Consider the following 18,024-nt stretch of genomic DNA (forward strand, 5'->3'; position numbering starts at 1 on the left):
TTGGTGAAAGAAAAATAACTTTTAACTTTTTAATTTCTTTATAACTTTTAGAGATACATGTAACGGAATAAGGGAAGTATGCCGGTATTCTCAGTCAGAGTTCAGTAAGGGAAGCAGAACCATCATGAGTGTTATGGAATCAAGGATGTATTATAGACATAAAACCTTGTATAATTGTGGGAGAAACTGTCAACTAAGAATCCTACAAGGGAAATTGGAAATGCAGAGGAAAGTCACTAATCACCTATTCTGAGACATTGATGTTGGTGTATTAATTGGAGCTTGCAAGGGAATATGGGAAGCCAGGCATTTCAAACTATTAGAGTGGGATCACAAAGAATAGCTACTGGATAAGTCTGTGGAAGGCTGTTGCTTGTGCTTCTGTCTTTCATCACATCTGACCATGACGATCTTCAGAAACTAATGGCTACTGCTTCACCTCCGCCTTCCAGGTCTCATGGAAATTTCTATGGATTAGCCCAGAACTAATCAGAGAAGAGGATTCTGGGAAACATAGTTTTGGCCTATCCAAGTGGACGTTATTAAATCACCACAATGTGTCTTATGACCTAAGACTGAAAAAAGATGCTAAGCAATTGGTTGATGTTGTTATATACTATTAGCAAAGAATATGTTGACAAACTCCTTTCATGAATAATTCAGTGTGAGATTTTGGGTGAAATAGCAGTACTTTGGGGAATTTAGATTCTAATCATATCTTAGATTTATGGCCTAGTTGCTTAATTGTAGTCATGTTCTCTTCTATAAAAAGAAAGAGCCAGCTTCATTTGATAAATATTAGTAAAATAAATAAATGGAAATCTCTCAACTTCCCCCTAATGTTTTATTCTAAAAATGTTCTAACATACAGCAAAGGTGAAAGAGTTTTACATTGAATATCTGTATAGCACCATCTAGATTCTGCTACTAATATTTTATTTTTCTTGTTTCATCATGTGTATCTAGCCATCTGTCTATCCCACATTCTGTCTGTTAGTCCATTTTATTTTTGGTGCATTCAAAGTAAATTGTAGGGCTTCCCTGGTGGCACAGTGGTTAAGAATCTGCCTGCCAGTGCAGGGGACACGGGTTTGAGCCCTGGTCCGGGAAGACCCCACATGCTGTGGAGCAACTAAGCCTGTGTGCCACAACTACTGAACCTGTGCTCTAGAGCCCACGTGGCACAAGTACTGAAACCCGCGTGCCTAGAGCCCGTGCTCCGCAACAAGAGAAGCCACGACAATGAGAAGCCCGCACACTGCAACGAAGAATGGCCCCCACTTGCCACAACTAGAGAAAGTCTGCGCACAGCAATGAAGACCCAGTGCAGCCAAAAAAAAAAAAAAAAAAAAAGACAAAAAAACCCAAAGTAAATTGCAGACATCAGTATGGTTCTTCCTAAATACTTCAGCATGAATGTTATTAACTAGATTCAGCATTAATTTACAGGTTTCTTTTTATGTAAAATTTACATACAGTGAAATAAATCTCATCTATTTTCCCTAAGTTTTTTTTTTTTTTGTGGTACGCGGGCCTCTCACTGTTGTGGCCTCTCCCGTTGCGGAGCACAGGCTCCGGATGCGCAGGCTCAGCAGCCATGACTCACGGGCCGAGCCGCTCCGCGGCATGTGGGATCTTTCCGCCTGCATTGGCAGGCGGACTCTCATCCACTGTGCCACCAGGGAAGCCCCTTCTCTAAGTTTTGACATGTGTATATCTGTGTAATCAAAATCCATATTGCTGTAGACTGTGTCCCACCCAAAATTCATAAATTGAAACCTAATCCCTAATGTGATGGTATTTCAAGGTGGGGCCTTTGGGAAGTGGTTAGGTCATAAGGGTGGAACCCTCACGAATGGGATTAGTGCCCTTATAAAAGATTCCAGAGAGCTCCCTTATCTCTTCCACCATGTGAAGACACAGCAAGAAAATGGCAGTCTGTGAACTAAGAAACAGGTCTTCACCAGACACTGAATCTGCCGGTGCCTTAATCGTGCATTTGTCAACTGTGAGAAACATTTCTCTGCCCACAAGACAGAATATATGTTTTACTCTAAAACCATTATAGTTTTAGCCCTGTTTATCTCAAATTAATTTTTGTGTATGATGTGAGGTAGATGAAATCTCTATACACTTGGATCAGTGAATGGAAATCACTATGGATTATATTTTATCCAAACACACTAGATTTTATTTTTCCCCAAATATGATGAAACAGATGCTGTGGATGTTATTTGTTTAATGTGTTTCTGGGTTAAAAAAAAATTGAGAGTGGAAATGATCACAAATCGTATGACAGAGTCTTTCTAGCTGGCTCTGAGTTGACATTAGAAAATCAAGACCACGCTGGGAACAGAAATCTACATGTGGTAAATAATTTTGCTAGAGAAAGGGGCTGACTGTGGTGGATGACCTAATGTAATTCTGGTATAAAAATACCGTAAATGAACTTTATTATGATTTAGTGTCAGAGGTGAAATGCCTGCTTTTAAAGTTAAAGTGACCAATTATAATGTATGTGTTGAGACATACTTTCTTACATACTTTTATTTTTTCAATAGGCAAAGAAAGCAAATATGGACTTCCAAAAACTAAGAGTATTATCTACTAGTGTAATACCTACTAGGTGATTCAGTTTGTTTACCTTTGGTGGTAAATTTCATAGCCAGCAAGCAGTGTCAGTGTAGGACTACATAAAGAAGTTGCTCTATTATTGAAAAATTTATGTCAAGTTTTATAAGTTTCTTAATCTGGCTCTGATGTGCATTTTATCTTTCTTATACCTGGCACAAAAATTTTAATTTTAGCAATCTTTAGATCATAGTGTTATTTACGAGTGACAGGAAAGAAATATAAATGTAAATGAATGAAAAACTCAAAAACTAAAACTACTCATTTAAGTATAATATTTTTCCAGTGTTTGGGTCATTGAAGTTATCAGATTTTTATGATTGTAAAATCTTTTATATGTGTAAAAATTAAAAGTTTATAGTAAAAATTCTTGGGCACATAGTAAATGCAACCATCATATTAGCAAAATTTTCATTTTTCAGATGTTCTCATAGAACACTGAGATGATTTCTGTGGGGTTTTTTTCTGTTAGTTGATATGATCATATCAATTTTCTCCTACTGATATGGCACATTACGTTGATTTTTTTTTTTTTTTTTTTTGAGTATTGAACAGTCTTGCATACCTGGAATATATCCCATTTGGTCTTGGTGTGTAATTCTTTTTATATACTGTTATTCAATTTGTTAACATTTTACTGAAGAGGTTTTGCATCTAAGTTCATGAGAGAGATTGCTGTGTAATTTTATTTGTACTATTTTTGTCTTTTTCTGGGTTCAGGGTAATATTAGCTTCATAAAATGAGCTGGGAAGTGTTCCCTTCTCTTCTCTGTGTCAGAAGGGATTTTGTAAAAATGTTCTTTAAATATGTGGTAGAATCCTCCAGTGAAAACATCTGGGCCTGGAGATTTGTTTTCTTTTTTTTTAAACTTTTAAAGTTATGAATTCAGTTTCTTTAATAAGAAGCTAATCAGATATGTAGACCTAATCAGATATTCAGGACTATTTCATCATGGTTGTATTTAGTAGTTTGTGGTTTTGGAGGAATTGGTTCATTTCTTATAGTTTGTTGGATTTGTGAGTGTAAAGTTATCTGTAGTATTCCTTTATTACCTTTTAATGGCTATGTGATCTTTACTACTGTTCTGCTTTATTCCTGATTTTAATGATTTATATCATCCCTATTTCTTTCTTTGTCAGTTTTGCTACAAGTTTTAAAATTTTATTAACCTTTTCAAAGAACCAGCTCTTTGTTTTCATCAATTTCCTTTATTGTTTTCCAGATTTTAATTTTATTAATTTTTGGTTTTATAATTTTCTTCCTTTTGCTTGCTGTGGGTACATTTTACCTTTTTTTTTTTTCTTTTTTTAGTTTCTTGAAGTAGTTGGAGCTTGGATTACTGATTTGAGGCCTATCCTTTTATCTGATATAAACATTTAGTGTTACGAGTTTTCCTCTTGGTAGGGCTCTAGCTGCACCCATAACTTGATAAGTTGTATTTTCATTTTTATTTAGTTCTATGTATTTTTAAATTCTTTTGAGAGTTCTTTCACCCCTAGGTTATTTAGGAGTATGTTCTTTAATTTCCAAGAGTTTGGAGATTTTCTTGTTGTCATTACATTATTGATTTCTAGTTTGATTCAGTTATAGTCAGCATACTTTGTATGATATTAATCATTTTAGTTTGTGAGGTTTATAATCTAGGATATGGTCTATCTTGGTGATTGTTCCATAGGAACTCAAAAAAAGTGTTTATTCTGTTGTTACTAGATGGAGTGGTCTATAAATGTCATTTAGATTCTATTGCTTGGTCATGTAGTACAGCTCAGTTCCTTCATATTTTTGCTGATTTTTCTGACTAGTAGTTCTTTCATATGCTGCAAGTGAGATGTTGAAGTCCCCAACTAAAATGTGGCTATGTCTATCTCTCCTTTTAGTTCTCAGTTTTTGTTTCTTTTCTTATATAAATTTTTTTTTTTAAGAAGATGTTGGGGGTAGGAGTTTATTAATTAATTAATTAATTATTTTCTGTGTTAGGTCTTCGTTTCTGTGCGAGGGCTTTCTCTAGTTGTGGCAAGCGGGGGCCACTCTTAATCGCGGTGCACAGGCCTCTCACTATCGTGGCCTCTCTTGTTGCAGAGCACAGGCTCCAGACACGCAGGCTCAGTAGTTGTGGCTCACGGGCCTAGTTGCTCCGCAGCATGTGGGATCCTCCCAGACCAGGGCTTGAACCCGTGTCCCCTGCATTAGCAGGCAGATTCTCAATCACTGTGCCACCAGGGAAGCCCTCAGTTTTTGTTTTATGTATTGGGAAGCTCTGTCATTTGATTCATACATATTTAGGATTCCTATGTCTTTTTGATGGGTTGATCCTATTATCATAAGGTAAGATTCTGCTTTGTCCCTAGTAATTTTTATTGCTCTGAAGTTTATCTGGTGATAATGTATCCATCTTTGCTTTTTTAAAAATTAATGTTTGCATGACACCTCCTTTTACATCCTTGTCTTTTAATCTACTTATGTTTGAAGTAAGTTTCTTGTAGAGAGTGTATAGTTCAGTTGTGTTTTTTAAATTCACTTTGGCAATTTCTGCCTTTTTGTGTGTGTGTGTGTTTGAACTGTTTACATTTAAAGTAATTATTTACATGTGAGGGCTCAAGTCTGCCATTTTATTATTTGTTTTCTCTTTGATCCCTTGTTTCTCATTGTTCTATTTCTGTTTTCCTGGCTCCCATATAGATTACTTGAACACTTTTTAGAATTTTACTTTGATTATAATGTATATAGTTATCCATATAATTCCTCCAAAACCAAAACTACTATACCCTTTGTATAGTTTTCTTAGTGGTTGTTATAGGTAGTATAATAAACGTACATAATTTATCATAGTCTACTGGTAGGTGTAACCATTTTACCATTTCAAGTGAAGTGTAGAAAACTTAATTTCATTTAGACCACTTGCCCTTATATTTAAAATATAATTGTTACAACTATTTCCTTTACTTGTATTGAGCACATCAGATTGTGTTATAAATTTTGCATTTGCCATCAAATATGATTTTATAAATTCATGAGGAGAAGGATAGTCTGTTATATTTATTACTGTCATTACCTATTCCACTGGACTTCTTTCCTTTCTGAACTTCCAAGACTTCTTTTCTGTTTAGAGAACTTACTTCAATCATTCTTTAAAGGTATGTGTGCTAACGACGAGTTTGTCTGAGACTGTCTTTGTTTCCCACTCATTTCTGAAGGATATTTTTGCTGAATATAGAATTTGTGGTTGATGCGTCTTTTCATTCAGCATTTGAAAAATGTTATGCCACTTCCTTCAGGCTTCCATGATGTCAGGTTAGAAATCCACTGTCACTGGAATTAGTGCTCCTCTATACATTGTTTCTTTCTTTCTTTTTCTAAAAAATTTTTTAAAAATTGAAGTATATTTGTTTTTGCTTTGTTTTGTTTTCCCAGCACCACTGATTGAAGAGGCTGTCTTTTCTCCACTGTATATTCTTCTTTGTCACAGATTAAGTAACTATAGGTGCATGGGTTTATCTCTGGGCTTTCTATCCTATACTCTTGATCTATATTTCTTTTTTTGTGCCAACCATACTTTTATTTTTTTTTAATACAACAGGTTCTTATTATCTATTTTATGCATATTAGTGTATATATGTCAATCCCAATCTCCCAATTCATCCCACCACCCCCGCCCCCTGCTTTCCCCCCTTGGTGTCCATACATTTGTTCTCTACATCTGTGTCTATATTTTTCCCTTGCAAACCGGTTCATCTGTACCATTTTTCTGTATTCCACATATATGCGTTAATATATGATATTTGTTTTTCTCTTTCTGACTTACTTCACTCTGTATGACAGTCTCTAGGTCCATCCATGACCCAATTTCGTTCCTTTATATGGCTGAGTAATATACCATTGTATATATGTACCACATCTTTATCCATTCATCTTTCAATGAGCATTGGTTTGCTTCCATGACCTGGGTATTAAATAGTGCTGCACTGAACATTGAGGTGCATGTGTCTTTTTGAATTATGGTTTTCTTTGGGTATATGCCCAGTAGTGGGATTGCTGGGTCATATGGTAATTCCATTTTTGGTTTTTTAAGGAACTTCCATACTGTTCTCCATAGTGGCTGTATCAATTTACATTCCCACCAACAGTGCAGGAGGGTTCCCTTTTCTCCACACCCTCTCCAACATTTGTTGTTTGTAGATTTTCTGATGGTGCCCATTCTAATTGGTGTGAGGTGATATCTCATTATCATTTTGATTTGCATTTCTCTAATAGTTAGTGATATTGAGCAGCTTTTCATGTGCCTCTTGGCCATCTGTATGTGTTTTTTGGAGAAATGTCTATTTAAGTCTTCTGCCCATTTTTTGATTGGGTTGTTTGTTTTTTTAATATTGAGCTGCATGAGCTGTTTATATATTTTGGAGATTAATCCTTTGTCCGTTGTTTTGTTTGCAAATATTTTCTCCCGTTATGAGGGTTGTCTTTTCATCTGTAATTTCCTTTGCTGTGCAAAAGCTTTTAAGATTCATTAGGTCCCATTTGTTTATTTTTATTTCCATGACTCTAGAAGGTGGGTCAAAAAAGATCTTGCTGTGATTTATGGCACAGAGTGTTCTTCCTATGTTTTCCTTTAAGAGTTTTATGGTGTCTGGCCTTACATTTAGGTCTTTAATCCATTTTGAGTTTATTTTTGTGTGTGGTATTAGGGAGTGTTCTAATTTCATTCTTTTACATGTAGCTGTCCAGTTTTCCCAGCACCAGCACTTATTGAAGAGACTGTCTTTTGTCCACTGAACATCCTTGCCTCCTTTATCATAGATTAGTTGACCATAGGTGCTTGGGTTTGTCTCTGGGCTTTCTATCCTGTTCCTTTGATCTATATTTCTGTTTTTGTGCTAGTACCATATTGTCTTGATTACTGTAGCTTTGTATTATAGTCTGAAGTTAGAGAGTGTGATTCCTCCAGCCCCCTTTTTTTCCCTTCAAGATTGCTTTGGCTATTCGGGGCCTTTTGAGTTTCCATACAAATTTTAAGATTTTTCGTTCTAGTTCTGTAAAAATTGCCATTGGTAATTTGATAGGGATTGCATTGAATCTGTAGATTGCTTTGCGTAGTATAGTCATTTTCACAGTATTGATTCTTCCAGTCCAGGAACATGGTATGTCTCTCCATCTGTTTGTATTATTTTTAATTTATGTCATCAGTGTCTTATAGTTTTCTGCATACAGGTCTTTTGTCTCCCTAGGTAGGTTTATTCCTAGATATTTTATTCTTTTTGTTGCATTGGTAAATGGGAGTGTTTCCTTAATTGCTCTTTCAGATTTTTCATCATTAGTGTATAGTAATGCAAGAGATTTCTGTGCATTAATTTTGTATCCTGCTACTTTACCAAATTCATTAATTAGCTCTAGTAGTTTTCTGGTAGCATCTTTAGGATTCTCTATGTATAGTATCATGTCATCTGCAAACAGTGACAGTTTTACTTCTTCTTTTCCAATTTGTATTCCTTTTATTTCTTTGTCATCTCTGATTGCCATGCCTAGGACTTCCAAAACTATGTTGAATAATAGTGGAGAGAGTGGACATCCTTGTCTTGTTCCTGAATTTAGAGGAAATGCTTTCAGTTTTTCACCATTGAGAATGATGTTTTTTCACCATTGAGAATGATGTTCGCTGTAGGTTTTTCATATATGGCCTTTATTATGTTGAGGTAGATTCCCTCTATGGCCGTTTTCTGGAGAGTTTGTATCATAAATGGGTGTTGAATTTTGTCAAAAGCTTTTTTTGCATCTATTGAGATGATCATATGGGTTTTCTTCTTCAATTTGTTGATATGGTTTATCACATTGATTGATTTGCATATATTGAAGAATCTTTGCATACCTGGGATAAATCCCATTTGATCATGGTATATGATCCTTTTTTTTTTTTGCGGTACGTGGGCCTCTCACTGCTGCGGCCTCTCCCGCCGCGGAGCACAGGCTCCGGATGCGCAAGCCCAGCGGCCATGGCCCACGGGCCCAGCTGCTCCGCGGCACGTGGGATCCCCCCGGACCGGGGCACAAACCCGCGTCCCCTGTATTGGCAGGTGGACTCTCAACCACTGCGCCACCAGAGAAGCCCGTGTATGATCCTTTTAATGTGCTGTTGGATTCTGTTTGCTAGTATTTTGTTGAGGACTTTTGCATCTATATTCATCAGTTACATTGGTCTGTAATTGTCTTTTTGTAGTGTCTTTGTCTGGTTTTGGTATCAGAGTGATGGTGGCCTTGTAGAATGAGTTTGGGAGTGTTCCTTCCTCTGCAAGTTTTTGGAAGAGTTTGAGAAGCGTAGGTGTTAGCTCGTCTCTAAATATTTGATAGAATTCACCTGTGAAGCCATCTGATTCTGGACTTTTGTTTGTTAGATGATTTTTAATCACAGTTTCAATTTCATTACTTGTGATTGGTCTGTTCATATTTTCTATTTCTTCCTGGCTCAGTCTTGGAAGGTTATACCTTTCTAAAAATTTGTCCATTTCTTCCAGGTTGTCCATTTTATTGGCATAGAGTTGCTTGTAGTAGTCTCTTATGATGCTTTGTATTTTTCCGGTGTCCATTGTAACTTCTCCTTTTTCATTTCTAATTTTATCAATTTGAGCCCTCTCCCTCTTTTTCTTGATGAGTCTGGCTGAGGGTTTATCAGTTTTGTTTATCTTCTCATAAACCAACTTTTAGTTTTATTGATCTTTGATATTGTCTTCTTTGTTTCTATTTCATTTATTTTTGCTCTGATCTTTATGATTTCTTTCCTTCTACTAACTTTGGGTTTTGTTTGTTCTTCTTTCTCTAGTTCCTTTAGGTGTAAGGTTAGATTGTTTATTTGATATTTTTCTTGTTTCTTGAGGTAGGATTGTATTGCTGCAAACTTCCCTCTTAGAACTCCTTTGCTGCATCCCATAGGCTTTGGATTGCTGTGTTTTCATTCTCATTTGTCTCTAGGTATTTTTTGATTTCCTCTTTGATTTCTTCAGTGATTTCTTGGTTATTTAGTAACGTATTGTTTAGCCTCTACATATTTTGTGTTTTTTACGTTTTTTTCCCCTGTAATTTATTTCTAATCTCTTAGGGTTGTGGTAGGAAAGGATGCTTTATACGATTTGGGTTTTCTTAAATTTACTGAGGCTTGATGTGTGACCCAAGATGTGATCTAACTTGGAGAATATTCTGTGTGCACTTGAGAAGAAAGTGTAATCTGCTATTTTCAGATGGAATGTCCTATAAATATAAATGAAATCTATCTGGTCTGTTGTGTCATTTAAAGCTTGTGTTTCCTTGTTAATACTCTGTCTGGGTGATCTGTCCATTTGTGTAAGGGAGGTATTAAAGGCCCCCACAATTATTGTGTTACTGTCGATTTCCTCTTTTATAGCTGTTAGCAGTTACCCTATGTATTGAGGTGCTCCTATGTTGGGTGCATATATATTTATAATTGTTATATCTTCGTCTTGGATTGATCCCTCGATCATTACGTAGTGTCCTTCCTTGTCTCTTTTAACATTCTTTATTTTAAAGTCTGTTTTATCTGATAGGAATATTGCTACTCCAGCTTTGTTTTGATTCCCATTTGCATAGAATATCTTTTTCCATCCCCTCACTTTCAGTCTGTATGTGTCCCTAGGTCTAGGTGGGTCTTGTTTTTGTATCCATTCAGCGAACCTGTGTCTTTTGGTTGGAGCATTTAGTCCATTCACATTTAAGGTAATTATTGATATGTATGTTCCTATTACCATTTTCTTAATTGTTTTGCGTTTGTTTTTGTAGGTCCTTTTCTTCTCTTATGTTTCCCACTTAGAGAAGTTCCTTTAGCATTGTTGTACACCTGGTTTGGTGGTGCTGAATTCTCTTAGCTTTTGCTTCTCTGTAAAGCTTTTGATTTCTCTGTTGAATCTGAATGAGATCCTTGCTGGGTTGAGTAATCTTGGTTGTAGTTTCTTCCCTTTCATCACTTTAAATATATTATGCCACTCCCTTCTGGCTTGTAGAGTTTCTGCTGAGAAATCAGCTGTTAACGTTATGGGAGTTCCCTTGTATGTTATTTGTTGTTTTTCCCTTGCTGCTTTTAATAAATTTTCTCTGTCTTTAATTTTAGTCATTTTGATTACTATGTGTCTCGTTGTTTTTCTCCTGGGTTTATCCTGCCTGGGACTTTCTGTGCCTCCTGGACTTGGATGGCTTGTTCCTTTCCCATGTTAGGGAAGTTTTCGAGTATAATCTCTTTAAATATTTTCTTGCGTCCTTTCTCTCTTCTCCTTCTGGGACTTCTATAATATGAATGTTGGTGTGTTTAATGTCCCAGAGGTCTCTTAGACTGTCTTCATTTCTTTTCGTTTTTTTTTCTTTATTCTGTTCCATGGCAGTGAATTCTACCATTCTGTCTTCCAGGTCACTTATCCCTTCTTCTTCCTTAGTTATTCTGCTGTTGATTCCTTCTAGTGTATTTTTCATTTCATGTATTGTATTATTCATCTCTGTTTGTTCTTTAATTCTTCTAGGTATTTGTTAAACATTTCTTGCATCTTCTGAATCTTTGCCTCCATTCTTATTCTGAGGTTCTGGATTGTCTTCACTATAATTATTCTGAATTCTTTTAATGGAAGGTTGCCTATCTCCACTTCATTTAATTGTTTTTCTGTGGTTTTATCTTGTCCCTTAATCTAGTACATAGCCCTCTGTCTTTTCATTTTGTCTGTCTTTCTGTGCATGTGGTTTTCATTCCACAAGCTGCAGGATTGTAGTTCTTCTTGCTTCTGCTGTCTGCCCTCTGCTCGATGAGGCTATCTAAGAGGCTTGTCGAATTATATTTGACTTATAACATTTCAGGTGTACAGGAAAGTGATTCAGTTATACATATATATGTATAACTGAGTATATATATATATTCTTTTATATATATATATATACTTTAGATTCTTTTCTCTTATGGTTTACTACAGGGTACTGAATATAGTTCCTTGTGCTATACAGTAGGTCCTTGTTTATCTGTTTTCAGTATAGTAGTGTGTATATGTTAATCCCAAACTCCTAATTTACTCCTTCTCCCCCCGCCATCCCCTTCAGTTTTCTTTCTATGACTGTGAGTTTATTTCTGTTTTGTTAAAAAGTTCATTTGTATCATTTTTTTTAAGATTCCACATATAAGTGATGTCATATGATTTTATGTTTCTGTCTCACTTCGCTTATTATGATAATCTCTGGGTCCATCCATGTTGCTGCAAATGGCATTATTTCATTCTTCTTTGTGGCTGAGTAATATTCCATTGTATATATATACCACATCTTCTTTATCCACTCATCTCTTGATGAACATTTAGCTTGCTTCCATGTCTCAGTTATTGTAAATAGTGCTGCTATGAACATTGTGGTGCACATTTCTTTTTGAATTACAGTGTGTATCTTTTCCAGATTTGTGCCCAGGAGTGGGATTCCTAGATCATACAGCAGCTCTGTTTTTAGTTTTTTGAAGAACCTTCATACTGTTCTCCATAGTGGCTGCATTAGTTTACATTTCCACCAACAGTGTAGGAGGGTTCCCCACATCCTCTCCAGTGTTTATTATTTGTCTTTCTGATTTCAAGATTTTTTTTCCTTTGGCTTTTATTTCTGGAAGTTTAATTATGATATGGCTTGGAATGGATTTTGGAGGGTTATCCTGATGTGGCTTGACATGGAATCTTCTGGGTTTTTTGCCTATAGTCTTATGTCTTTTGTCAAATGGGAAATTTTCTCGCAGTATTTCTGTAAATTCTTCTCAGCCTCTTCCTCTTTCTCTTTTGCTCCAGTGATATGAATTTAGGTCTTTTGATATTATCCCACAGGTTCCTCAGTTTCTGTGTATGTGTTTTTTTAAGTCTATTTTTGCTGTTTTGGTAGAATTTCAAGGAGCGTTTGTAATTGTTTTTGAAGCAATTTTTTTAATGTTTTTTTTTTTTTTTTTGATGGGGGCCATTTTTAAAATCTTTATTGAATTTGTGACAATACTGCTGTTTTTTTTTGTGTGTGTGTGTGTGTGGTATGCGGGCCTCTTACTGTGTGGCCTCTCCCATTGCGGAACACAGGCTCCGGACGCACAGGTTCAGTGGCCATGGCTCACGGGCCCAGCCGCTTCGTGGCATGTGGAATCTTCCCAGACTGGGGCACGAACCCGTGTCCCCTGTATCGGCAGGCGGACTCTCAACCACTGCGCCACCAGGGAAGCCCCTACTTCTGTTTTATGCTTTAGTTTTTTGGCCACGAGGCATGTGGGATCTTAGCTCCCCAACCAGGGATTGAACCCACACCCCCTGCATTGGAAGGTGAAGTCTTCACCATTGGACTGCGAGGGAAGTCCCTTGAAGCATCTTTATGATGGCTACTTTAAAATCCTTGTCAGATAATTCCAGCATCTGATACTTGATGGTCTTTGTTGATTTTTATTCTCATTGAAGTTTTGATTTTCCTTGATCTTGGTTTGAGGAGTATTTTTTGGTTGTGTCCTACAAATGTTGGATGTTGTTATTGATTCTATTTTAATATTCTAATTTGGTAAGCATACACACTGTCAGTTTAATGCATAGTCTCAGCCTGCTTTTGGGAGCTGTGGTTCCAATGACAGTTTAGTGCTCAGAGCTTTTATAATGCTATTCTGGTCTCCTTCTATGCATCCTGTTTGGTCCCTAATGGTGCCATCCTCAGTTGTGGAATGAATGTCTCTGGTCTGGATCTGCTAGGTCAGAGGTAGATGTCAGGCCTTTGGACACGGAAAACTCTTTCCCTGGCTGCCTGCTGCTGACAGGACTCCCACTCCATTCCAGTTGGTGCTTTTGTTGGAACCAAAGCTGTTTCTCAACCTGCCTGGGCTGCTTTTTACCCCTGAGTGTTGGGTCGAGTAACATCAAGGCTGGGGTGCCTTTTTTAGTTAGGTGATAGATTGAGCAATGCTGTGCTGCTGTGTTATTCTTCAAGTTCTGGGGTCCCTAGCCAGTTGCCTTCTTTTTTCCATCTTTCAGATTTCTCCTATGGCTGTCTAGTATACAATTTCCAGTTTTTATAGTTGTTCTTAGCATGGAGAAGCATGGAGAGATGAGTCCATGACGTTGTGCCCCAAACTGAAATCCTAATGCTTTTTTAAAATAATAATTTAAAAAGGTAGTAGTACTGTAAATGAGGATTTGAGAGGTTTTTTTTGTGATGGATATATGTTTAGCAGTATTGGCCATTAGATTTATTTATTCTACTTTCTTAAATTTGCTTGGATTTTTTCAGAAATAGAAAGTACTAAAATTTTTTTTTTAGATAGTAAAAAAACACAATAATAAAAGCAAACCTAATTTTCATGTAGCACCATTTTAAACCACATTATATTGGAGAGTACCATTAAAGCAAATTATTCTGAAACCAGATAAATATTTAGGTGTTAATTCATTTTTACATTTTATATTCTGTATCCCTTTAGCCATCTATATATTTCTGTTGCAATTTATTATTATGGAACTGAAGTGTGTATGATACTGGATTAGCAAAAAACCCTGCAAAGTGGACCTACTAAAAGATATTGGTAAAGTTATAATTAAAGAACAAAACCTTTTGTTAGCACATTCACTGAGTGAGATACTATTTGTTTCTGGGAAGCAACAAAAAATTTTTTGATAACTAGGATTAGGATAAAAGTAATTTGATGACATGGTAACAAGCTGTCTTTTTAGTATGTTTGTTGATTTTGTGGTTAGTGGGTTCTCTCTTCTTTGAATAAGTACAATTGAGTAGTATTCAGTATATTGACAAACTTGTACAACTACTACCACTCTCTACTTCCAGAACATTTTCATCACCCCGTAAGGAAATCTTGTACTTACTAGCCGTCACTCCCTATTTCCCCCTCACCTCACTTCCTGGCAACCACTAATCTACTTTCCATATAAATTTGACTATTCTGCACATTGAATATAAATGGAATCATACAGTATGTGTTTTTTTTGTCTGGCCTTTTTCCCTTGGCTTATGCTTTTAGGGTTTATCTACATTGTAGCATATATCAATACTTCATTTAAGTGCCAAATAACATCCCATTTTATGAATATACCACGTTTTGCTAATCCATGGATCAGTTGATGGACATTTGGGTTGTTTCCACTCTGAGTATTATGAATTATGCTGGTATGAGCATTGATATACAAGTTTTTCTCTGGACGTGTTTTCATTTCTCATGAGTAAATACCTAGTAGTGGAATAGCTATGTCATACTGCAACTTTATGTTTTATTTTTTAAGGAGCTGCCAAACATTCTGAAGTGGCTGCATCATTTGACATTCCCACCAGTAAATGTTTGAGGGTTCCAGTTTCTCTACATTCTTGTCAAGACTTGCTATATCTGTCTTTTTTACTTTATTCATCCTCTGATATCTCATTGTCATTTTGATTTGTATTGCCTGAGGACTAACAGTGTTGAGCATCTTGTCATGTACTGATTGGCCATTTCAATATCTTTTTTTGAGAACTATCTATTCAGGTCCTCTGCCTACTTTTTAAAAATAGACTTTATTTTTTTTAGAGCAGTTTTAGGTTCACAGCAAAATTGAGGAGAAGGTACAGAGATTTCTCATATTACTCCTGCCCCTGCATATATATAGCTAGCCTTCCCCACTATCTTAAAGTCCCACACCAGAGCGGTACATTTGTTACAATTGATGAATCTACATTTACACATCATTATCACCCGAAGTCATAGGGTGATACTCTTGGTGTCATTAGGGTTTACTCTTGGTGTCATATTTTGTATGGGTTTTGACAACTGTCTTAACACATGTATTTACCATTATAAAATCCTACAGAGTAGTTTCACTATTCTAAAAATCCTCTACACTCTGCCTACTTGTTCCTCTCTCCCATTGTCTCTGGCAACCATTGATCCTTTTACTGTCAGTACAGTTTTGCCTTTTCCAGAATGTCATGTAGTGGAATCATATGGTGTTTAGCCATTTCAGATTGTCTCCTTTCACTTAGTAATATGCATTTAAATTTCCTCCATGTTTTTTCATGGCTTGGTGGCTCATTTATTTTTAGCACTAAGTAATATTCCGTTGTCTGGATGTACCACAGTTTGTCCATTCACTTATTGAAGGACATCTTGGTTGCATCCCAGTTTTGGCAGTTATGAAGAAGGTGCTATTATCATTCGTGTGCAGGTTTTTGTGTAGGTATACATTTTCAGCTTGTTTGGGTAAATACCAAGGAGTGCAGTTACTGGATTGTATGGTAAGAGTATGTTTACTTTTGTAGGAAACTGCCAAACCGCCTTCCAAAGTGGCTGTACCATTTTCCATTCCCACAAGTAATGAATGAAAGTTCCTTTTGGTCCACATACTTGCCAGCATTTGGTAGGGTCACTGTTTGAGATTTTGGCCATTCTAATAGGAGTATAGTGGTGTCTCTCTGTCATTTCATTTTGCATCTCCCTAATGACATATGATGTTGAGCATCTTTTCACATGCTTATTTGCCACTTGTATATTTTCTTTGGTTAGGTGTCCATTAAAATCTTCAGCCCATATTTTAGTTGGATTGTTTTTTTTTTTTTTTTAATTTTAAGAGTTCTTCTCCTATGTATCTTCTAAGAGTTTTATATTTATAGTTTCATGTTATATATTTAGATCTATGATGTATTTTTAGTTAATCCTCTGCCCATTTTTAAATTGCTTTTCTGTTGTTGCTGCTGAATTGTAAGAGTTCATATCCCTCGTATATATGATTTGTAAAACTCTTCTTTCATTCTGTAGGTTGTCTTTTCATTTTCTTGATGATATCCTTTGAAGCATAACATGTTAAAATTTTGACGATGTCCAATTTGTCTATTTTTTTCTTTTATAGCTTGTGCTTGTGGTGTCCTATTTAAGTAACTGTTGCCTGATAAAAGTTCGTGAAGATTTACTCCTGTGTTTCCTTTTAACAGTTTTAAAGCTTTATCTATTACAGTTTGGTCTATGATCCCTTTAGAGTTAATTTTTGAATATAATGTGAGGTAGGGGTCCAAATTCATTATTTTGCATGGGGATATCCAGTTGTAATAGCACCATTGTTTGAAGACAGCATTCTTTCCCCATTGAATGGTTTGGCACTATTGTCAAAAACCACTTGACCATAGATGTATAGTTTTATTTCTGAACTCAGAATTCTGTTCCATTGATCCTCATATTTATCCTTATGCCAATAACATACGATTTTGATTCCTGTAGCTTTGCAGTAAGTTTTGAAATAAGAAAGTGTGACTCCTCCAACTTTGTTCATCTGTTTCAAGATTGTTTTGACTATTCAGAGTTACTTGCAATTTCTAGGAATTTTAGGATAAACTTTTACATTTTTCAGAAAAGGCCATTATGATTTTGATAGGGATTGTATGGAATCTGTAGAACATTTGGATTATATTACTGTCTTAACAGTAGTGAGTCAGTTCACGATTGTGCAATGGCTTTCCACATAGTTAAATCTTATTTAATTTCTTTAAAAAACGTTTTGTAGTTTTCAGTGCCCAAGTCTTGTACTTAAAAAAAACCCAAAACCCTAAGATTCGATTAGGGTTTTTTTTTCTTTTTGATGCTATTGTTAATAGAATTGTCTACTAAATTTCACTTTTGGATTATTCATTGCTAGTGTATAGAAATACTGTATATTTTGGTATATTGATTTTGTATCCTGCAATCTTGCTGAATTTATTAGTTCTAATAATTTTATTGTGAATTCCTATGTGTTTTCTGTGTACATGATCGTGTTTCCACAAATATAGATAGTATTTTAGTTCTTCCCTTTCAACTGGGATGCCTTTTATTTTTCTTGCCTAGCTGCTCTTGCTAAAACTTCTAGGACAATGTTCAGTATGAGTCATGAAAGTGGGCTTTCTTTTTCTTGTTCTTGATTTTACAGGGAAAGCTTTAACTCTTTTATCATTGAGAATGATGTTAACTGTGTTTCTCGTAAATGCTGTTTTCATGTTGTGTAAGTTCCTTGCTATACCTGGTTTGTTGAGTGTGTTTGTCATGAAAGGGTGTTGGATTTTGTCAGATGCTTTTTGTGCATCAATTGTGATGATCATGTTGTTTTTTTCTTTATTACAGTGGCCTATTATATTAGATCTGATTTTGGCTACATTTCTTTATCCTTTTCAGTTTTCTGTAGTATTTCATTCTTTCTTTAAAAAATCGTATTTGAACATTTGTTAGCAAGCACTGTCTTAGACACGTATTCATTCATTTTTGACCAGTTTTTAAATTCTTTTATATATACTGTTGTTTTATTCTGTGTTTGTTTAGGTTTGCCTTTACATTAAACAAGTTTTTAAAATAAATTTATTCATTTAATTTTATTTATTTTTGGCTGCATTGGGTCTTCGTTGCTGCATGCGCGCTT

The 18,024-nt window shown here is 35.7% G+C and overlaps 1 protein-coding gene across 5 annotated transcripts in view; it reads left to right on the forward strand.

Moving 5' to 3' along the window:
• GPHN (gephyrin) overlaps positions 1-18,024 on the forward strand; it is a 636,104-nt gene that overhangs the window by 55,919 nt on the left and 562,161 nt on the right. The gene's annotated exons all lie outside the window — the stretch shown is intronic.

Source organism: Phocoena sinus, chromosome 2, assembly GCF_008692025.1.
Source record: "Phocoena sinus isolate mPhoSin1 chromosome 2, mPhoSin1.pri, whole genome shotgun sequence".
Classification (NCBI taxonomy): Eukaryota; Metazoa; Chordata; class Mammalia; order Artiodactyla; family Phocoenidae; genus Phocoena; species Phocoena sinus.